The sequence below is a fragment of the Sciurus vulgaris genome (assembly GCF_902686455.1).
Source record: "Sciurus vulgaris genome assembly, chromosome: 15".
NCBI classification, from domain to species: Eukaryota; Metazoa; Chordata; class Mammalia; order Rodentia; family Sciuridae; genus Sciurus; species Sciurus vulgaris.
In genome coordinates, this window is record NC_136476.1 from 71,060,094 (window position 1) to 71,084,082 (window position 23,989).

General features: G+C 49.2%; 1 protein-coding gene across 2 annotated transcripts in view; it reads left to right on the forward strand.

Moving 5' to 3' along the window:
* TMEM268 (transmembrane protein 268) overlaps positions 1 to 23,989 on the forward strand; it is a 231,986-nt gene that overhangs the window by 76,276 nt on the left and 131,721 nt on the right. Inside the window, exon 11 of one of the 2 annotated variants that reach the window (XR_013759508.1) lies at positions 4,098 to 4,107. The exons of the other annotated variant lie outside the window; for it this stretch is intronic. The gene's annotated coding sequence lies outside the window, so the exon portion shown is untranslated. Of the gene's footprint in view, positions 1 to 4,097; positions 4,108 to 23,989 lie in introns of those variants that run through there. 2 annotated transcript variants of the gene reach the window in all.

The window sequence follows — 23,989 nt, forward strand, 5'->3', positions numbered from 1 at the left end:
CTCATCCCAAGTGTCGCCCTCACTCTGGGCCCTGACAGTCTCTCTGCTTTCCCTGGAAGGAACCATCTTGCCAGGTCCCTGCTTCTGAGAGATACCAGAAGCTCGGCGAGCCTGCCGCTGACCTCTGCGTTCACATCTGACCCGTCGCACTGGGGGATATAACTTCCTACTGCGGGGCAGGGGTGAGGTTTCAGTCAGGTGACAGGGGTTGAGGGTCCTGATTCAGTCACTCCAGGTACCAACTGAGATGGTCACTCGTTCCTGCTCCCGCTCATGCATGAGAGCTGAGTCCCCCCCATGGCTCCCCTATGTGGCCCTTGACGTGGCTGGTGGGACTCTCCCAGTTGACCGCCAAGTCCAGGCCTCAAGAGCCAACCAGAGCAGGAAGCCAGTGGCCCTGCCTCTCCTGGCAGGTGGTGGACTGCTGAGGCTCTCCAGGAATCTTCTCACCAGCATTTCATGGTTTGCAAAATGAGTTAGCGTCCGCCCTGAGCTGAGCCCTGCCATAGCTGGTTGAGCGAGGCAGGAGAGGCTTCCTCACCCTCCATGGTACGCGCTAGGGATGAGCACCTCGGAGGCAGGAAGGGACTTGCCCCAGGTGGCTGTGGCAGGGAAAGGACCCACGCTGGGACATGGGGAGTCGAGCACCTCTCCCCCGACACTTCACTTTGATCCTAGACTGCCAGCTACCCTCACCTTGGCTGGCAAGGTGGGCCTTTAGTCAGAGAAGCTTGTGTCCCAGGGAAGAGGAGTCTGTGCTACCTTCTTTTCTGCCCTGGGCCTCCTGCCTCCCTCTGGTGGTTATCAGTTAGAATACACTTAGCTGCAAATCCCAGAGACCTGATTTATGGTGACTTAAAAAATGAGTGACTTATTCCTCTTGTATAAGAAGGAGTCTAGAGAGAGAGGGCTCCACCTCAGAGCCAGAGATTCTGTGCTTCTTGAGCCCCGGCCCAAGAAGGGAGCTGTAGACACAGGCGGCCATTTAAATTTAAATTTAGATGAATCAAAATGAAAGGAAAATGAAAAAGAATCCAGTTCCCAGGCACACTGACTACTGTGGTGGCTCCGCAGGTGTGGAATTTTCCATCCAGGCAGAAGGTTCTCGTAGACCAGCAGTCGTAGGTGTGGCGTGTGTGTTCAGAGAGAGGAGGAAGAGGAAGGGTAGCTGCGTCTGTTCCTTTAACCAAGAGACTCTTTCCCACAATTCCTTCAGGACTTCTGCCGGGGTCTTATCAATCTCACCCACGCCACAGGGTCCACTCAAACTGCAGGGGAAACTGGGATATTGGGACAGGTGGCTGCCCAGGCAGGAGGGGGTGGTCACAGGTGGGAGACTCTGCAGCCAGCAGAGGCCTCTGTTTGCCTGGTGGCCTCCACTCCGAGCCCCTGCCTCCCTGGGCTTGTTCTCCTAGTCCTTGGGCTTCCTGTGTGTGCAGAGGGATTCCGCCCCACCCTCCCTGGCGACTTTCCTTTAGTTTCCTTAAACAACAACCACCACAGCAAAAGCAAGCAAAGCAAAAATGAAAATGCTGAACGGAGGTGTTTGTGTGCACGGGCTTTACCGGAGTCTCAGGGCTGGAGAGAGCCTCCATCACAGTGACCCACATCCCTTCATGCTAACGTCGGTCTGACCACTCTGCCATGGGGCTCTGCCATCTTGTTTTTCCTCTCCCTCCCGCCACTGCCCATTATTAAGCCTTCCAAAGCCCCAAAGCCCTTTAGCTGAAGCTGTAAGTCACCTGGCGTGGGGCCTCCTCTGCCTGCCTCCAAACTTTGTGAAGTAATGGGCAGTCTTCTCCAGCACCCTGCCCTCCTTAGTGAAGATAATCCGGGAAAAGCCGTGAAATGCCAGTCTATTCCTCTCTCTCTCCGTGCCTGCTCTTCCAGACAAGAGGGCACGACACAGATTTATCTTCCCTCTGATAAAAACTACGTTGGCCGTCTCTGAGGGCAGACACAACCATAGCTCATCCGATTTTAAATATTTTTTCTTCTGTGGCATTCATATATAGCATTTGTACTGCTGAACTCTGAAAAAAATAATTCATGGCACATTTTGGTAAGGACCAGGGGTTAACAGATTTTCGAAGAAGTGGAATAAAGTGTTTTTGATTCTGGACGTGCGTGTCCACCCTGGTCCGAATTGCTGGGAGACCTCGGTCAAGTACCCTTAAACTCTTTGGACCCCTGTTTTACCATCTGCACAGTGGGAGGGTTGGATGGAGTCCACAGACCATGGCCTGCTTGTGTGTGGCCCCTGAGCTACGAGTAGTTTCTGCATCCTTAAAGGGTTTAATGAAAGGCCAGATGTTTTCTCTCTCACGTAGAATCAAGAGCAAAATAAGGAATGAAAAGGGAGGATCTCATGAAAATGGGGGAGGACAGTAGGACCTGAGGGGATGAAGGAAGAGTGGGAGAGAGGAGGAGCAGCAGGAGGAAGTGACAAGCCGTGCTGTGTGCGTGTGTGAATACATCGCAGCGAATCCCACATCAGTGTGTCACTGTGATGTACCAATTAAAAACAAATAAATGGAAGGAAGACCAGTGGCGTAGGGGAAGGGGACCAGGGGAGGGAGGAGGGGAGGGAAGGCAAGGACTGGGGAATGAAATGGATCCAATTGTGTTACCTGCATTTATGAACAAGTGACGATGAGCCCCACTAATATGCACAAGTATATGGCACGAATAAAAGGAAGCATGTATCATATCTCACGGGGAAAAAAGTGAACAAAGAAAAATATTTGACAGGAATTGGATGAGACCCCCAAACCTCACCTGTTTCCTCTTTGGCCCTTTACAGAAGATTGCCCTCTCAGAACTAGCCAGGGTTCGAGGGTTTTTCCACATCTCAGGACCTAGAAGTCCTGGTGGCGGGGATGATCCTGGGGGTGCTGTTGAACCCAGGGTCTTGTGGGACTCCCATAATAACAGTGGTCGCCCTCATTTCTGGGGTCTCTCCATTCCTGTATTGAAAGGGCAACAGGAGGGGCACAGATGACCAGAGGCCGGAGTCGGAAGCTTCCAGAAGTGACTTTACGGTAAACCTGCTGAGGAGGTGTGTGCAGCGGGCACACACGTCAGATCCTGGAAGCCGTGGGGCAGCCTGCCCGTTCGCGGCTCCTAGAGCAGCTTCCTGGCACACAGGGCTGAGGGCAGCTTGTCTGTGGGCAGGTGCTGGCAGCTGTCACTGTGGTCAGCTGGCAGCCTGGCAGTGAGCTCAGCTGAGTGGGGGATGGGTGGGGACACTGAGCCCTCGGGTCCTGAGTGCCGCCCTGCCTGGCGTGGGGTCTGCCTCAACTCTGCCCGTAATCTTGCTATGACCTTGGCTCTACGGCTTCTCCTTTCTGGACCTCAGGTGTCCTACCTGCTCATGAAGGGGGTCCCTGGAGAGCTTCTCAGGGAACAAGCGGGGGCCTCCTGGCTTCCATGGAAAGCCCTAAGGTCTTAACTTTGTCTTTTAAGTTCTGATCTGTTGAAAGACTTTTTAAAATGTAAAAACTCCCCCAACAAAACAACAATTCTCTCAAACCTTTCAGGGGGATGATTTTCTTATTTTAATGTGATCTGTGCCCAAATATAATTCCTTATTCTCCTCTCCTCCACCCAAGATACAGGGAGGTCGATTTGGCTCTGGAGCCCCGTCATCTGATCTGGGACTCGTCTCCCTACCGTGGTCACGAGCAGAGTGAGGACACATTTTCCACTCAGGGCACGGTCTCTATTTCCGTGACCAATCCCATCCCTCTCCCTCTCACTAAGTACTCGGTTCTCAGACAATTTCAAAAGCTCATTTTGGGGAAAAGCCCATTAACCACTCGACAGCGGAGCTTTCTTTTTGAGTCGGCTTTGCACAGTAGCCCAGGGGAGAAGGTGGCTTCCTTTGCTTTTCCAAATACGCTTTCTTTTTCCTTTTGATTATTTCTCCCGCATCCCTCCCTCCACCCCTCACTCTTCCAGCCTCACCTCTGTGCTAACCAGAAGCATGGGTCTAAGGTGGTACCTCAAGGACAGCTGCAGAACTTGGGCTCTTCTTTGGTTCCATTTTTGGCCACTTTGTCCCTCTGGGCTGCACAAAATGTCCCGGCAGGCTGAAGGTTTCCTCCCATCTCTGAAGTGTCATCCGTCAGCTGCCCCTTGACTATGCCCACCCAGCTCTGGAGAGCAGAGAAGCCTGAGGTCTGCCTTTTGTCCTTAGGGAGTGTGCCCTTGAGGCAAGTAGATCTGATTGAAAAAAAGGGCAGAGTTGACCAAGAATGATCCCCTGAGGCTGCACAGATATTGCTGAAGTTCTGCCCGTCCTGCCACCAAATCAGGGGCCGACTCTTCCTAGTTTGTGCTGATTGCCTGGGCTTTGCACATCAAAACTAAATTTAGCTATTTGGTCCCTAGGAGGCCTCCAGCCAGTCTGGTAAAATCTCACTTTCATGTGTCCCTGCTTGCTGAAGAGCACTCAGCCACGCTTCCTAATAGTTTCCTCTTCCTGTGGAGCACACTTGACCCCTGAACCCTGCAGCGTCATCGAACGATGCACCTTTATTGTTGAAGCAGTTTCCAGGGATCAGGAATTGAGAGCAGATTAGTTGAGGGGTGGTGGTTCAAGAAGGGTTCCTGCAGCTCAGCAGGGGAGACAGTCACTAACAAACAGGACAGTGATGACTTGTCTTATCACCTTTGGAAAGAAAGGTCATCACAAAAAATTCTTAGGATATAATTTGAAAGCAACGAGGCACAGAGAATAATGTGAAATGGCCCAACCTAATCTATCCTGAGAAACTGGACATTTCCAATGTCATGGACACTCGTATCTATGTGTCCCCCCCCCACCATTGCATGGAGAGAGGCATCTCCTCCTAACTCAAGGCCACACTCCCTGGATGAGGGCTTCCCTGCTCCCAGTCATCTCTCAGCTCTTTCCTGTACCAGCGTGGATGTGTCCCTCAGCATTTCTTTGCTTTTAAGACAATGAAGTCATACTGCATGTATATCAGTTTTTGCTGTTTTCACCAAACATGCCATTTCCCATGTGGAGACTCTTGCTCCTGTGTTTTCATGCTATCTAGTAGTTCACTGTGTGGAAACTCCATCGCTGATTCACTCATTCTCTTGGACCCTTGAGTTGTTTGTAATTCCTTTCAAACCAATTGCCAGAGTTCTCCCTGCCCTAATTAGCAGTACCCATCTCCCCCTTTGGATTCCACTGCACCCCCAAATGTCCAGGAGCCTTAGCGACTTTCTTAGGCCTAGGGGGTTTGTCTGTAGAGTCAGCCCGCGGGTGCCCTGGCCTCTGTTACATGGTAACCCTGCTCAAAGCTTGCTCCGCCTGGTCCTTTCGCGTCCTTTGTCGCTGATACGATGGTATCAGAGCGCCAGCTGAGCTTGTGAGTGTGGGCTGGGGAGCTGTGACCCACAGTCTGAGCAGAGGGCCCCGTTAATCCCACGCAGGGCACAGTCATCAAAGGTGTTGGAGAAGCAGGGCATTGGAACAGAGATGTCCCCACCAGTGTCTCACCAGCCTGGAGCACACGGTCCGGATCACACGGTCAGTCGGAACCCATCCCAGCCCCTTGACATTGCCCTGGTTGGACTGCTGCCGCCAGGTCTCTGGAAGAGCAGTCTTTGTCCCGCCTCAGCAGCTGAGCAGGTTCTGTTGAGCGTGACCCGTGACCCTGACGAGGGCGTCCGTTTCCTCATCTGCCAAGATCAGCACCTGCATGATAAAGAAAGTCATCATCACGGATTGCTCAGGGGAAGCAGCCTCCCTGGGTAGGTGGCTCAGCCCCAATCTGCCTTCCTTCCTTCCACTGGGCAGTCCTGCCTGCCTGGGTCTCCCCAGGACAGTGGCACAGCCCAGATGGCATCCCCAGCAGAAGGCATGGCCAAAACATTGCTCTTGGAACCAGAAGACTTGGCCTCGGCCCTGCTTCTCCTCCAGTCTCCCTGTGTGACCTTCTTCATGTCTCTCAACCTCTCTGAGCCTCAGGTTCCCCATCCGTAAGCCCAAGGAGAACCACAGAGCTTCTGTGAAGGCAAAGTGAGACAATGAACTTGAAAGGACTGGGAAGATGGACGGGTATACTGAGGGCCAGGGCCCTTATCTTTGGAGGCAGCATGTTCTGCTGTTGGGCGCCTCTGACTTGGACAGCATCTGAGTCTGACCCTGCTGCCCGCAGCCCTCTTGAACTCTACATCCCTGGGGACAGACTGGGCATAGTTTTGAGAATCGGAAGACTCCTAGCATGTTCAAAACCTCCCCACTGGATCTTCTTCTGAAATGCTTCCTCACCTAGTTCCTTCAAAAGTGGCTTCGTGGTCCAGTCTCCATTAAGCCCAGGGGGGCTGTGGCATATAAGCTGTTTTGCAAAGGTGCAGAATGCCATGCGGTGTTGCTGCTATGAGACCATTCATTTTTGCCACACTGGGGACAATGACGATCTCCCCTATGGGGGGCAGGGGTTGGTTCATGGCTCTAAATCCAGGGGACACCTTCCCACGTGTTCCCTCACCTGACCAGACTTTCGTCCCCTCGGCTCCTTTGGCGCACCTTGTTCCCCCATCTCACGGGCACATCTATTTCTGTCCTCAGATCCCCCTGAGCCTCCCTTGCGGTCTCTTCCTCACACAGGCCCTTCCATGTCAGGGTGTGTCCTAGGTCCTCTTCTGTGTCCTCACAGAGTTCTGGGAAGCTCTCTAAGTCCATCGACTCAATGGCTTCCATTACACCCTAAGCTCCCAAAGTCATCCAGTCCAGATTCCTCTCCTGGGTGTCAGCTCTAGAATTCCCTCTCAGTGTGGATGACTCGGGGCCATGTCACTCCCCAGGAGCCCAGAGCAGGCCCATTATCCTCCCTCACCGTCCCAAACCTCCTCTTGCTTCTATGTCCTGTATTGCACTGAGAGTTACCACTATCTTTTCTGATGCCAGAAAGGGGATTATTTTGGACCTCTTTCTTGCCTTCTGTCCCACAGGTAAAGACTCCACCAGGTCCGGACAACTCCATCTGTTTCTCTGTTCCCATGGGCACTGTCTCTGTCTAGACATCAGCTGCTCATTGATTGGAATAGCTTCTTATCTAGTCGCTCTGTCTCTGGTATTGTCCATTGCTAATTCAGTGTCTACACTGCAGGCAGAGAGATGAACGATCAGATCCTGCGGACTTCTCATTGGATGGTTCATTCCAGTCTTCCTGCCTCCTCCCTGTCCCTGTCAGCAGCGCTTCATGGAAGGAGAGACCAGAATGGAGGTACTGGAGAACTAGCATGGGATCTGTGGGGACACTCTGGGATGGAAAGACATACTGGTTCTGAATGTGGAGGGAAGGTGAGCCAGAGGCAGAGGGGATGGGGAGCGCTCCAGGGACGGGTGTGAGTCCTGCCTTTCTTCTTACTCACACTTGGCCTCAGGGGACCAGTGCACAGACTGGAGATGGAGAATTTTGAGTTAGGACTGCAGTTGAAGCCAAAAACAAGTGACAGGAGGTGGTTATGGGTTGATCTCTGTGTCCCATTTGCATGTGGAAACCCTAACCACCAGAATCTCAGAACGTGGTTACGTTGAGAGACAGGCTCTTTAAAAAGATGATTGAATCCAAGAAGTTCCCTACTCCATAATGGCTGCTGTCTGCCATAATGAAGAGTTTAGCACACAGACAGGTTTGGAGGGAAGGCGGAGAAGGCCACACAAGCCACAAAGACAGGCCTCAGACGGAGTCAACTCTACTGGCACCTTGATCTCAGACGTCCAGCCTCCAGAGGTGAGAGAATGAGTTTCTGATGTTTAAACCACCTGGCCTGCCATGCTTGGGTATGGCAGCCCCAGCAAACTAATGTGGCGTGTGGACTGAAGGGAAGAGACCAGTTATCATTGCTTGCAGGTGCCATGATCATCTATGTAGAAAACCGAGTGAGTTGGGCATGGTGGCGCACACCTGTAATCACAGCTACTCGGGAAGCTGAAGCAGAAGGATTGTGAGTTCAAGGCAGCCTGGACAATTTAGCAAGACCCTGTCTTAAAAAAAAGTCAACTGAATCATTAGACAGTTCATTAATTCTCATTTAGAACTAATAAGATCCAGCAAGCTTGTTAGACCCAAGATCTATCTACTACTGAAATCAACAGTACGTCTTCTCACTAGCAAATGCCAACCATAAAACACGAGAGAAAATAAGGTACTATTCACAGGAAATTTTCTCACACTTCTGGAGACTCTAAGTCCAAGACCAAGGTGTGGGATTGGTTTCTCTGAGGCCTTTCTCCTTGGCTTTGGATGGCTGCCTTCTCCCGGTGTCTACACCTGACTTTTCCTCTATGTGGGTGACTCCCCGACATCTCCCCTCCCTCCCTCCTTCCTGCCCCCTCCTGTTTTTCATTGCTGAGGATGGAACCCAGGGCCTTGCACATGCTAGGCATTGCTCTACCAGTGAGCCCAGCCCTTTTCTCCTTTTCTATAAATATACCAGTTCTGTTAGATTAGGGTCCTACTTCATGATCTCATTTTATTTTAGCTATTTTCTTATAGGCTCTGCTACATTGGAATCTTAAATGTCCCCCAAAGGCCCATGTGTTAAAGGCTCAGTCCTCAGCTTGGCATTATTGGGAGGCGGTGGAGCCTTTAAGAGATGAGGCCTTGTGGAAGGTCTTTGGTCACTGAAGGGCATGTCCTTGGAGGGGATGGTGGGACCCCAGTCCCTTCCTCTCCCTCTCTTTTAGTTCCTGGCCATGACAGGTGGGCCGCTTTGGTCTGCCATTCTCCTCATCATGATGTGCTGTCTCACTACAGGCCCAAAGGCAAAGGGGCCAACTGACCACACCTGAAACCCCCAGAACCATGAAACAACACAAACCTTTTCTCTTTATAAGTTGATCATCTCCGGCATTTGTTACAGTAATAGAAAACTGACCGACACAGGCTGGATCTCCAAAGAGGGGTAGCACTTTAATACATGACCTTCATGGAACACTGTTCAGTCTCACAGAAGGCATGAGCAGGCCTCTGAGGAATTTGTAACCTTCCATTTCTTTTCTTTCTTTCTTTTTTTTTTTTTTTTTTTCTTCTTTTGCTGTTCTGGGGATTGAACCCAGGGACTGCATGCTAGGCAAGCACTCTACATTGAGCTACATCCCCAGCCCTTTATATTTTTTGAGATGGGATCTTGCTAAGTTGCCCAGGCTGGCCTTCAACATTACGATCCTCCTGCCTCAGCCTCCCTAGCCGCTGGGATTACAGGCGTGTACCACAACACCCTGGTTGTTGTGTTTCTTCATTCCAGTGCTTGTTACACAGGTGTGTTTAGTTGGTTAAAATTCATTGTAGTTAGGATTTGTACTCTTTTTCTGTATGTGTGTTATCCTTTAATGAAAGTTGTAAAAGGGGTCAAATTTTAGCACCTTTTTTTTTTCTGTATTTGCTGATGTGTTTTCTACTTTAATTTTTTACTGTTATGACTTTGCTGGAACTTCCATAGCACAGTGCCTCACACTGAGTGACCCAAATGCTTTCTCATAGTGCTGGCAGTCAGCAGACTAAGGTCGAGTGTGGCAGGGCTGGTTCCTCCTGACACCTCCCTCTCTCTGTCTTGTAGATGGCTATTTTCTCTCTGTGTTGCATGCACAAGTCTATGTGAAAATTTCATTTTATAAGAGTACCAGGCATGTTGGATTTGGGTCCAAGGTAATGCTTTGTTTTTAACTTAATTGCTTTACAGACCTTATCTCCAGTACAGTCAGTCACATTCCAGGGGCACTTGGACTTAGGGCTTTAATATATGAATTTTGGGTGGACACGATTCAGCCCAGGACAGATCTATGACATTAAGGGATTATCTGGAGGAATATCCTTGAGAGGTGACTTGATCCTGAGGTGTTTCACACATTGCTGAATTCAGATTGCCATCATTTCAGATAAGCTTTAAAAAAAAATCTCCAGCTATATTTAAATTTGCTTTCTGTTTTATTTTATGCTGCCATTTCAATCAGGTTTAAGTATCACCGTTATAATAACTTTATAGAATGAGATAAGTAATTTTTGCTCCGTGTTCTATTCCACAAAACAACTGTTGTAACCTCCTTTTATGTGCCCTGGAGGCGTGCTGAACCCGAACAGTAAAACTCTATTACCCCAAACCAAAGGTAAATCAAAGAAGAGATAAAAGAAGAGGGGAATGCTCATAAAGGTGGGTAATGGCCAACACCATGAATACATTTTCTGCACGGAGGGTCCCATTCCCAACCTCTCGAAATACACGAAGGAGCAAACCAACCGGGTCAGATCAAACCAACCCACGGCCCTGCCCAGAACTCCATGATGGCTCCTCATGGCTGTCCACAAAGCCCCCCGCACGGGACGTCCAGGTTTTCATGTTCTGGCCCTGACGGCTCTTCTCTCCCTCCCTCAGTTCAGCTCAGGTGCCCTGGCATCTCTCTCACTTCCCGGCTTTTGCCTGGAACGCTTCCCTGCCTTCCCTCGCGCCCTGGTGAAGGCCTCCTCTGCAGTTCAGCTGAGTGCCTCCTCCAGGAAGCCTCCCTGACCCCTCTGTCCTACAGGATCCATTGTGGCCCCTCCTCTTGGCTTCTCTGCCCTCTCCCCGCATGTCTCTCCTTGCCGTGGTCAGGGTTCCAATCATGCTGCAGAATGAGTGACAGTCTGATTGAGTGAGACTCCCGGCTCTCGTCATGCAAACAGCCTTGGCCCAGTCAGCCACGCAGAGGCTGGAGTCAGCCTTGGCTTTGAAGGGCGGACCCTTGCGGAGAAGATGGCGGCTCTCCACACCAGGTGTACAGCTCGCCACTACCCAAGCGCTTATTTGGGAGTGAGATGGAGTTGGGTGGAGGGACACACCACCCTCTCATCTCTTCTAGGAGGACGGCTGGCGGAGGTGGCTGGCAGAGACAGGGGCTTATTCTTGGTGGAGGGGTAGATGCCTTCCACCCTACTATCAGCCCTAGATCTTTTGAAGAATTACGCATTCACCTCTGAGCCCCAGGAGCACCCACCTCTTGGGAGGAACCTGACAGAGCAGAGCCCAGTGATCTTGGAGAAGAGCCTCGCCCCCCACATTGCGTGTCCCAGAAGCTGAGGCTCAGAGGGGGCGGGTCCCAGGGCACCGCCCGTGGGGTGGTGGAGGCAGGCTTGGGAGCAGGCCGTTAGCCCCCAGGCAGGCGCTTCTTCGGGACGCTCTTCCTCCCCTCCCTCATCCCACCTCTGCCCTCCTGCTGAGGGCTGCGTGGCCTCCCGCCCCCACTTCCTATATGGAAGCCCTAACCCCCCCCCCCCCCCCCCCCCCCCCCGCCGTGGCTGCAGTTGGAGGCCGGGTCTTTACCAAAGTAACTAAGGCTCAGTGAGGCCAGGATGGTGGAGCCCTGAGCTAACACCCGAGGGGATTTTAGTCTCTTCCAGGAAGAGAGAGAGAGGGTCTCCCGTTTCCCCACCCACATGTCAGGACACAGCGAGAACCTGGCCAGAAAGAGGGCCCTCACCAGAACCCGGGGTCCCCAGCCTGAGCTGACCAGGGCAGCCTCCCTGTGCCTCGGAGGTCTGCTCCTCCACTTCTGGCTGCTGCACCTCTGCTGTCTCTGCCTCCCTTTCCCCTAAGGTCTTAATGTTAAAAACAGGAAAAAAACACCCCAAAATAAAAAGATCCCCAACTGTTGTCGTTCTCGGGGGTTTTGCCTTGAGGTGATCCCCTCCCACCCCTCCTGTTCCCTTTCCTTCCTCTTTCTTCTCCGTCCTGCCCTCTGAGTCCTGTATCTTCAATGGTAGCCTCACTGCAGGGGATGTGAGCATGTATTTTCCTCTCTCTTCCCCTGTCCCGCATCTCCACCTTGGACTTGGGTCTTCTCTCTCCAGTCAGAATATTCATGCGCCTCCTCACTTCCCCAGCCAGGGAGCCGTCTTGGAGTGGATTTCCGGCCCCCCTGGCCTGCCTCTGCCTTCTTTCCGGACCAGGGAGCACGGGTGCAAGTCGCAGCCTGGGGGAGAAGCTAGCAAGCAGTCGAATTCTCAAAGCACAGCTCCTCTTGCCGCAGGATTTGAATACAGGGCAGGGGTGGCCCGGTGAGTCAGGAAACCGCAGCCCCCACCTCTCTGTTTTTCTTGGAATTGGGTGTGTGGGTGTGAGCGCCCTCTCAGGAGACCTTTGAGGCCATGCCTTCTGAGAGGAGGGAACAGCTGACCTGCCCAGAGCAGTTTCATGCAGCTCCACTCACTTCTTGCGACAACCCAGCAACACCGTGCGTGGGTCTCTGGTCCCCATTCAGAGCACACAGTCAGGAACTCCTGCCAGGGCGTCACTCCTTGGCCACACTGGGCTCCTCTGCTTTCCCTGCTCACGGGAGAGGAAGTGGGGTTCGTGGCCGCCTCTCACTGCCAGGCCCCCTTTCTCTCAGTACGTGAGGCGCGTTGAGGCTCAGCGCAGCAGGACCGCGCTCTCAGGGTCTCCGGCCAGTGCGTGCCTGAGGGTCTGAACCCACGCGGATCCAGCTCCAGCGCCAGTGGCCGCAGGAACCACTGGGTGCAGGGCCTCCTGAATCCCAGGTCTTCCCATGGACTGGAGGACCTTCCTGAGGGGGCCTGAGCTGTGGCTGGCCACCTTGTTGAAGGGTTTCCCAGCGTGGAGACCTGTCGTGTCCATCATCACCTCAAGGTACCACTTATTGAGTGCTTACTGTATACAATAATGGCACCAGATACACCCTATGCTCAAGGCTCTGGGCTGAATCATGTCCCCTCCCCACAGTGAAAGGTTGGAGTCCTAACCCCCAGGACCTCAGAACGTGGCTTTGGAGGTGATTATGTCATTAGTCCCAGTCTAGCTGAGGAGCGGCCAGGGCAGGAGGGAGGGCAGGGTCTTCGGGCTGCGTTTTGCTGCTCCCTGTCCTTCTGCAAGAAAGGGGTCGGGTGAGGGATTCTGTGAGAAAGGCTAGGCTTCTGCTCTCCCCTCCGCCAACATCCTCCCTTGCTCAGCAAACCACAGCCCCCGTGAAGGGTTGCTGGCAGAGGCCCCGGGCTGTGGCAGCACAGAGCAGGGTGACAGACCTGACACTAGGTCCGCAGGCCCACCCCTTGCAGAGAAAACCCATGCCCAGGGAGGCGTGGGGAGGTGCCTCGAGGCCATAACGCATGTGGGAAGAGAGCTGGGACTCGAATCCAGAGCCCAGGGGTCCTGGGGGAGTGCCACAGCTCCCATCCCCCCTTCCCAGTGAGGGGTAGGTAGGCATGGCTCTCTGCCTCCTCGGCTCTCCTCTCGGGCCAGTGGCCCCTCAGTACCCCCAGCGGATCTCCCTGTTCTTCCCTTGCTCTGTCTGGGCCGGCTCCTCCTGCCTCACACCCTTCCTCCCGGGACTCTGGTCCCAGCAACTCTGTGGGTCCACAGCGGGTCCTTGTGCTTCCTCTGGCTGGTTTGCTTTGCTCACCGTGCCACCCTCTCCTGCTTGTCATCTGGGTGCTCATCTGGATGCTCATCTGGATCACAGCCTGCGAAGGGCAGCAGCCCCACCCTGGCGCCTGCATGGGCTCTGAGCTCGAAAACTTCCTAGTGATTGGAGAAATGAATTTGTCCGCTTCCTAGTGGGTGAAGGGCTCATTGATAGAGGCTCACGTGAAGAACAAAGAGTCACAAATCATCGCTGACTGCTAGGAGGGTGCTCGACCCAGGCTGTCCTCCCGAGTCCTGCACCGTGGCCATCGTGGCACTGGGAAGCAGCTGGGGTCCCTTCCCGGAGGCCCAGGGCCACGGCAGGTCTCTCTCATGGGGCCTGAGAGCTGCTTATGCTCTTTCTCTCGGGCACCTACTGCCATTTTGTGCGTCTGCATAATCGGCTTAATGTTATTGTGGTAAAATAGGCACAAGACGAAATTTTCCATTAGTGACATTTGGTACATTCACACGGTTGCTCGATCATCACTTCTTCTCTCCAGAAAGTTTTCCTCAGCCCAGAAGGAGCACCACCGACTGCTGGGGACCCAAGGTCTGCCTCCACCAAAAGCCACGTGGAAACCCTGCTCCCCTGTGCCATGGTGTTTGGAGGTGGGGTCTTTGGCAGGCAATCAGGTCACAAGGGTGGAGCCCTCTTTAGTGGATTAGTACCTTGTGACAAGAGACATAAGAGAGGATTTTTTTTTTTTTTGCAACGTGAGGACCTTGCAAGAAGGTGGCCCTCTGCAAACCAAGAATAGTGCTGTCACCAGAAGATGAGTCGGCTGGCACCTTAATCTTAGACTGCCAGCCTCCAGACTGTGAGAAATACATTTCTATTTCTGTTCTATTCTGAGTAATTTCTATACTCCCTGTTTACGGATTTTGTTACAGCAACTGGAGCTAAGACATACTTTTAAGCTGTCACTTAAAGCGACACTTGTACCTTCTTAACTGCCCCCACACCCTGGCAACGACTGGTCTTCTTCCTGTCTCTATGCATTTCCCTGGCTTGGATATTTTATGTAAAAATGGAATGGCATTAGGTTTTGTAAGAATACTTTTTTCTCTGCTGTTCTCTCCCCCAGGGTTGGAATAGTATCTTTCTGGCTCACATTTGCCAAGACCCGGCACAGAGATGGAATGTGCTACATGTTGCACACACAGCTGCGGCTTGATGGAAGGACGGCGTCTCCATCAGGCATCTGCAGATTCTGCGGCGCCGGCTGCGTGTCTGCTGGGATCCCAGGAGTCCCAGTGCTTGGGTGCTGTTCCTCCATCTGCCTCTTGCCTCTTGTGAGAGCCAGTCTGAACATCACGCTGAGCAGAAAAAGCAGACGTAGGATGATGCCACATAAAAATATGTGGAGTTCTGGGAACAGCCTGGCAGATCCTCAAAATGCTAAACAAACGCGTGTCAGCCCACAACGCACTCTGAGCACATGCCCAAGGGAACCGAGGACATCTGTCCAGAGACTTTCTCGTGAATATTCATATCAGCACTAGTTGTGAAAGCTGAGTGGTAGAAGCAACTTCAGTGTCATTATCAAACATGAGTGGATGAACAAAATGTGGAGTAGCGGTCAAATAGAATATTATTTGCTCATAAAAAGAATGAAGTGTTGATACCTAGTACATATGGATGAAGCTTGAAGAGAAAAGAAGCCAGACCCCAAACATCACAAATTGTATGATATCATTTCTATGAAATGTTCAGAATAGATAATCCATAGGGACTACACATATATTATATATATGTGTGTATATATATATACACACATCACACACAGATGTACACATATATAATATACACATACACATATATGTACATGACATATATAATACATACATGCACATATATACTATATATAAATATATAATATATATGCACACATACATATAATATACACACATTTAAAATATACATATACATTATATGCACGTATATAATGTATATGGATATATATGCATATATTATATTTCTCTCTGTGTAGAGATATGTATACATCCATAGACATATATATGGATATTCATACATGCACACACATATATGTAAAGAGAGAGATGCATCTGTCTGCTTGTCGAGCTATCTATTATCTATCTATCTATCTATCTATCTATCTATCTATCTAAATGCAAATCTTCATGGGAACTGTGTATATCAATATCAGGATCAGGATGGTAGGACAGTGGTCATCGCTGAGGAAGGATAATACAGAATAGGAAGGTCAAAGGGTAATGAAAGAATTTCCATCACATTGGTAGCATTTTATGACTTTAAAATATCCTGTTGTGTATATGGCAAAATGTCAACATTGATTAAACCTGGATTAGTGCATTAGTATTTATTGATGATTGACAATTCTTTGCCTTTTCCTGAATGTTTGAAATAATGTCATAACAGAACAGAAACCCTGTCTCCAGGCTGCTGAGGGGTGAGCGTGTCCTTTACCCCTCTGCATGCAGGGAGCAGGTGACTTAGGGGGGAGGGGACATTAGATTTCACTCTTTTTCCCTGGCTGCATCCCATTATTCTTGATGCTATTGAAATTAATGATGCGCGCCCCTTATTTTTTTCTGCTCAGACCTGGAACTTGGACTCTGATCAATGAATCCCATCTCCTGTAGGCTGAGTGATGAGCTGGGGTTTTCATCTCAGATAATTGCTTTTTTCTTTTTGGTGGAAGACAGTTTTTCTTTCAGGCCCCAACTATTTAAAGATAAGGAAATAAACCTGTTTTCTCCATTTGTGATTTTTTAAATGAGTTATTCTATCATCATTATAAGCAATTCTTCAATCTATAGACCCTCTCAGAAATGATAAAGTGGGAGAGGGAGGAAGCTCGGGTGCTAATTTTAGATGTTACTGATTGTGTCACTGAACAAACAAATTTGGATCGCATTGCTGGGGACAAGGTAGGAGACAGTTGGGGATTGTTTTTCCTCAATAAGATTTAATGCCTCTCTGGGTTCTGCTCTTTTTCTCTGTAACAAACAAAGTGATTGTCCTTATTATTTCAGAAGTACCTAGGCAATGAAGTTAACAATAACTAAACAAAATTTAGCAAAATGTACATATCCAGCAACAAGTACATGGGATCCCCATTGTTCAAACCTTTCCTGCAGGCCCCTTTGAGATAATACTGGCCAACAAACTTATTTATTATTATTATTAACATTTAAACATTTATTATTATTATTATTATTTGGGTACTGGGGATTGATCCCAGGGGTACTTTTCACTGAGCTACATGCCCAGTTCTTTTAATTTTTATTTTGAGGCAAGGTCTCACTACCTTGCTAAGTTGTGGAGGCTGTCTTCCAACTTGCTATCCTCCTGTCTCAGCCTCCTGAGTGACTGGAATTAAAGGTGGGTGCCACCAGACTCAGCCCTAATAATTTCATTTTGTAGAAGAGGAAAGTAAGTTCCAGTTTGGCAACAAGACTTATCTAAGACCCCAAGGTCTGCTTTCTAGTTCAAGGTCACATTTCTATATGATTTGCTTCCTAATCTAATTCATCCACCAATCTTGGCTTCAACTGTCTTTTGTCTGTTTGGAAAAGCAAGCAAACAAACAAAATAATGACCAAAAAAATCCCCTTCTCTTTTCAAGGATGTGACTTTCCCATTGTTAAGAGTTTTCCATGGGACAGTTGTGCTGTATAAAGAACTCTGCATTCTAAAGTCAGAAAACCCAGTTCAAATCCCTGATAGGCCCAAGTCCCTATGTGGTTTGGGTCCACTTTCTTCCCTTGTGTGAATATCAGTTTTTTTTTTTTTCCCTATAGGTAGGTTATGCGTGGCAGATGTACTTGGTGTGAGAAACTTGGAGTCAATGAAAGGGACCCAACAGGTGAGGACTGGGCATAGGCATGAGGTCCAATGGCAACCCAGGGTGAGTCCATATTGACATGTTACCAAAAAGAGCCAGTTTTCTGTCCCTCACATGTGCTAAACCTTGTGTTCTTTGATGTTTCTGGATTTTCTTTTTTAATCTTCACCTAACTCTATAACATAGGGGCTTTATCATTATCCCCATTTCAACTGATAGGGAAACTAAGGAATAGATAGACTAAACAACTTGCCAAAGCTCACAGCCACAGAAGGCCAGCCAGAATTAGCATGCAGACCCACAGGCTCCAGCGCCCTTGTGTGTGACCACAAGGCTGTCACTCCTCTCTGCTTTTGTGACCAGGGAGGCATTTGCAGACCAGTTAGATATCTTCAGCAGGTGAGTTACGGATCCTTCTTGTCTGAATCTGGGAATCTTTGGAGCATCTTCAGTGATTACTAGGGAACTGAAGAAAGATGCGACAGAAATCATCAAGTCCCAGGGTTCCCTTCCTTGGCAAGGATAACCTTGTTACTCAATTCCTGGCTGTTAGCATGATTTTTAAAAGAAAAAGCTTGTGCAAGTATCCTTCTCTTCTCATTACTATAGCTTCATGTTTTGAACCCAGAAAGTACAATGCTTTCTACTTTGTTCTTTCTCAAGATGGTTTTGGATTTGGGGGAACTTTGCAGATTAATAAGAATTTTAGGATTGCTTTCCTTCTCCTATAAAAAAATGCATTTGGGACTTTGGTGGAAATAGCATTGATCCTGTAGACCACTTTGGGATGTATGGACATTTTAACCATTTTAATTCTTCTAATCCATGAACATAGGATGCCACTCCACTTATTTGTATAGATATATACACGTAGACCAATGGAAGATATTTAAGAGCTAGAAATACACACACACACACACACACACACACACACACACACACACGCACCCCTGATGTTGGATGAGAGCATCAAGAACATACAGTGTGGAAAGGACATTCTCTTCAACAAATGAGGTTGGGAAAAATGGATATCCACACACAAAGGAATAAAGTTGGACCCTTATTCTTTACCACCCTCAAAAATAGACTCCAAATGGATTAAAGACTTAAACATAAGGCCCCAAACTATAAAACTCCTAAAAGATAACAGAGTGGGAAAGCTACTTGACATCAGTCTCTGCAGTGGTTTCTTAGGTGACACTAAGACTCAGGCAACAAAAGCCAAATGCGCAAGAGAGACCACGTCAAACAAAAACGCTTCCACAAAGTAAGTGACACAGTGGCATGAAAGGCTACCTAGGATGGGAGGAAATGTCTGGAAACCCCATGTGTGAGATGAGGCTATTATCCAAAATGTATAGGAGACCCTTACATCTTCACAGCAAACCCCCAAAGAACTCAATTATACCATCATGGACGAAAGACGAATCTCCCTTCAAAGAAGATATACAAATGGCCAACAGGTATCTGAAGAGGTGTTCCATATCACTAATTATCAAGGAACTGAAAATCAAGCTCACGCTGAGATATTGCTTCACAACTGTTCAGAGGACTGTTATCAAAAAACCAAAAGGTAACTGGGTGCGGTGGTGCACACTGTAATCTCGGTGGCTTGGGAGGCTGAGGCAGGAGGATCGCAAGTTCAAAGACAGCTCCAGCACCTTAGTGAGGCCCTAAGTAACTCAGTGAGACCCTGCCTCTAAATAAAGTGTATATGTATACATATAAATGGCTGGGAGTGGCTCAGTGGTTAAGTGCCCCTGGGTTCAATCCCCAGCACACAAAACAAAACAACAAAACAAACAAAAAACAAACCAAACCCCAAAAGATAAGAGTTAGTGAGAATGTGGAGAAGCTGGAACTGTCATCTGCCGTTGGTGGGAATGTAAGGTACAGCAGCGGCCGTGGAAACAGCTAGCAGAGCCTCAACGTATTGAAAGTGGAACCACCACACACTCATCTGTTTTCTGTTGCTAGTAACACAACACCTCAAGACAAGGTTTCTCACGGCTACAGTTCTGGGGATGAAAGGTCAGGGGGCTGAATCTGGGGATGACCTTCTAATTGGCAGAGTCCTGAGGTGGGACACAGACCACGCGGCGAGAGACAGGGTGTGTGTGTTCTGGTCTCCTTCCCTCTTCTTACAACGCCACCAGGATTCAGTTATGGGGCTCTACCCTAAGGACCTCTGTCCAGTCCCCATCACCTCCTGCAGACTTCCCCTGTAAGCACTGCTGGCCCTGGGTGGGAAGGGAGGCCAGGAAGGAGGTGCTGATTCTGATGTCCCTGGGTTCTGCACCCCCTTTCCACCCGTCTCTGGCATCCCCCTTTCCTTGATGCTCTGGTCAACCTCGTCTTTGTGGCTCGTGGACACGCTCCTGTCTCAGTCTTGGTCGGTGTGCATCTTGATGGAGCCCACTCCATAGATGGCTCTCGTTTCTTTTCTTCTAAACGAGTTCTTCGGTGTCACCATAGACCGAGCACCATCTTCTCATCGGCCTCAACGTTTGCGCTGTGTTCTGGTCGGTGGCTGGGGTTCTCATCCCTCGTCTGTAATCTGAAATCTCTGAAGCTCCACCAACCAGAAATCCCTCTGTGAGCAAGTTCTCCTTCCTAACTTCACCTGAACTTCCTCAGAGGCCGTGTGTATTCTTCCCTGGCCCCAGTGGGGATGAACTTGCATCTGTTCTGCTCCAGCTATCGGTGTCTGTGAGTTCTCCTCCAGCCTCTGCCAGGAGTGACGTACAATGGAATATAAACAACTAAATAGCTTTGCTGAAACTAGAAATATATTGATTTCCACCCAGCCCCAAGGATTGTGGCTGAGGGAGAGTGGACCTCTATCTTGTGCACCCAGGGTATTTTCTTGTTCTCATGTTGCTGCCTGTTGAGGATTTAAAAAGCAAAAACCAACAAGGAACCTCTGCTCACATGAAGAGTTACCGCTTGGCACTCTTCCTTTCTTTTGAAACCATTTCCTTGGATACACTCCTGAGAGTGGAATTATTTTATCAGCAGGCAGCAGCGGTTTTATAGATCTTGTGCTTGGTGCCAGGTTGGGTTCCTGTAGGGTTTGTGAGTACCACCTGCACCCGGGACGAGGATTTTGTAAGGTACTGCCCTGTGGAGAGGAGGCTGTGGAGGTGAGCAGCCTGCAGGGCTCTGTGCAAATAACCAGTAACCGGTGGGGTCTGCTGGGAGTTCCTGGGTGCGACATGCTCTGAGTTCTGCTGGCGGGTGGAGGCACAGCTGGCTTTCCAGGGGATGTCTACCCATCCATCATCCAACCATCCTCCATCCGCCACTCATCCATCCGTGCCTCCTTCCTTCCACCCATCCATCCTTCAAAGTGTATTTACTGAGGCTCCGACCTTACCTGGGAACAAGGGAATAAAGCAGCAAGCAAGACGAAGAGGCCCTTTCTCTCATGCAGTCTGTGGTTTAATGGGGGTTGGGAACAGGAGGTGGACAGTAAACGGGGTCATGTCAGAGAAGCAGCACGCTAAGTTTCAGGTAAGCATCATGACAAGATCAAACTAGGTAACAGGAGAGGCTAGGCTGCTAGTTTGGACAGGCCATCAGGGAAGGCGCATTTGAGAAGGCAGTGTTGGATGTGAGGCCTGGGTGGCCAGAGAAAGCCATCATGGGGAGATCTTGGGAGGAAAAGCCCTAAGTAGAAGCAGCGGCAGGTGTAAATCCTCCAGATGGAAAGGAACTGGTGTTCTGAAGGACAACGTGGGACTTCTAGTTATTGCCAATTCCCCGTCCCAGCTCCTGGAAAGCACGACTCCTCTCTTTAAATCAGAGCTGATTATTTCAGGTGCCTTGTGTACAGTCAGCCATCTGGGTTAGGCAGATTCCCCTTGCTGTGACAGAGGTTTCCTCCCGTGGCCTGGTGGCTGCATTGCTATGGGCCTGTGAGGAGGCACAGCCCCACCGTGGGGAGGGCGTGGTGGAGAGGGGCTGCTCACTTCATGGCAGAGGAGAGAGAGTGGGAAGGGGCCAGGGCTAAGGTACAGTCCCTCAGGGCACACCCCGGGACCCCCTCTTTCAACAAGGTCCCGCCACCTACACTTTCCATCTCTTCCCCTGAATCTGTCAAAGGATTGATCCACTGATGAGGTTAGAACCTCAATGATCCAATCACATCCCAGAAGCCCCAGCTCTGAGCATGGCTGGCTGGGGACCAAGTCTTTCCCGCCTGAGTCTTTGGGGGGCTGAAAAGACAAACAGGCCCCTGGTGGTTGCGTCTGTGTCCAGCACGTACAGACCTTTTCCCTTTGTCAATATTCCTAAACAGCAAGGTGAGACGACTGTGCGCAGGCATTTACACTGTATCACAGAATTACCAGAAGTCCGGAGATGATCTGAAGCAGACAGGAGGGTGCGGGCAGGTTCCCAGCGACTAGCATACCATTGCTGGGAAGTGCTTTGAATGCTCTTGCATTTTGATGTCCCTGGGGTCCTGGATGAATCCCCTGCTGTGGAAACGGAGGGGGGCCAAAGCGGGCTCAGGAAGTCCCTTCCCTTCTTTCCTTCCTGCTTCCCTCCTTCTCTTCCTTTCCCTCTTCTTCGTTTTTGAAAACAGCTTTATTGAGATGTAATCAGTAGACTGGGACCTGTGTGAGGTGTGTAGTTTGATGAGCGTGGACACAGGCAAACACTGGTGCCCCTGTTTCCACCAAGGCACCAGATGCTCCAGCGCTGCCTGGGTCACACGGTGGAGGACCTGTGTGTCCCGATGGAGCCGTGGGTAGCAGTGGGCAGCAGTGGGCAGAGTCGGTCTAATGTGGGGCATCACCAGGCCTTATTTCCCAAGGAGGCCTTCTGAACGGCTCTTGGGATGAACTGGGGACTCTCAATGCTCACATGCTGAAACTCGCACCCCAGTCCTTCAGAATGGGACGGGGTCTTTAAAAGGCGATTAAGAGAAAATTAAATATGATTGTGGCTGTGCTCATCAGAACAGGCCATGAGGCACAGGTCTTGTGAAGACCTGGGGAGAAGATAGCCATCTATGGGCCAAGGAGAGAGGCCTCAGCAGAAACCAACCCTACCTACATCTTAGTCTTGAACTTCCAGCCTCCAGAACTGTCAGAAAATAATTTTCTGTTTTTTGATCCACCCAAGTCTGTGATACTTTGTTTTATTAAAAACATTTTTATTAGTTATAGATGGACACAATACCTTTATTTGTTCATTTTTGTGTGGTGCTGAGAATCGAACCCAGTGCCTCACACATGCTAGGCAAGCGCTCTACCAGTGAGCCACACCCCAGCCCCTGTGATACTTTGTTATGATAGCCCGAGCAGACCAGTATGGTGTGGCCCTTCGATCTGCCTGTAACTCAGGACAGTGCACTGAACTCTTTGAGAGTTTGGTCACGTGCAGTCTCGGCCTGTGGAAATGTACCAGCCTTGATAGCCTTGGCTTGGCTGTTAACTCAAACCACCCCTCCTGTGTACCAACATGCCACACCTGTGTTCAGGGCCATTGCAGACTCCACCCTCTGTCACTTGACTTTTAAAGAACGGAAACAGAGTAGCCTTTGTATATTGCTCTCTTCCTGTAATTAAGTTTATAGCTTTTAATCTTAGGTCCTTAATGTACCTCTCTTTTAATCAGTAACTGGGTTGTACAACCTATTCACAGAACAGATGTAAAAAAAAATTTCCTAAGACAATAACAGTCTAGGATCAGAAGCAAGGAAACCTGATTTCTAATTTGACATTGAATTATTCAGGCTTAAAAAATGTTCTTATGTAATACCCTCACATACAGTATAACCTTAGGAATGATATTACGTTTATACATGCACGTACCTCTAAGCAAAGACATACAGTAGATAATGAAGACTTGTTCAAATGGGTGAATTGACCACTCACAGGAAACTTCTCCAATACTGTCGAATTGGTTCAAGTGCTGCTCCCAAATCCCATTTCTCCTGCCTTTCTTTCAGTGAATTAAAAAAAAAAAAAAAAAATTAAAATGTAGCTTCAGTGCCACTTTATGTGTCTCCTAAACATTTCATGGTTTAGGGTGACTTGCCTTTAAATTTTAAAAAGTGTTCTCATGCTTACCTATGGTGCTCCATGAACCGCTTCCTTTCGTTCAATATCGTGCTTCCCCGAATTCATCATGTTGCTGGTAACCATCATTTCATTTTCTCTGCTGCAAAGTATTCCTTGTGTAAATATTATGTAATTTGCTAATTTTTTGTTGGTAGACATTTGCAGTCTTTGCAGTTTGCTGTTCTAAACAATGTTGTTTGAAACATTCTGGAACATAGTTCCTGGTTATGTATATGTGATGCTTTTATAATTAAAGCATTTAAAGAATGTGTGCAATGATTATGCTCTATTTGATTAAAATTAAGCACGTGGGTTTTTTTTGTGAAATAATTTAGATATAAAATGTTCCAGAAGGATGATATTCCATTGTATAAAAGAGTAACTCCTACAATTTATCTCATTTCTTAAAATTTAAAGAAAAAGTTCAGAATCTTTAACTTACTAGCTTCCTCGGAAGCATTTCTAAAAATTCTTATTCGTGATGCTACAACCTTCCTTTATTTTCATGTCTATATCCTAGTTCTTGACTAAATGGTAGATAAGATAATGATGTCAAAACTCTGAGGACATACCCCCTCCATTTATGAGGAAGGAATCTGAGACTCAGCAAAATTAAATAATCTGCACAGCAGAACTGGGAATCGGTCCAAAGCCTGAGCCTTCTCACGATGT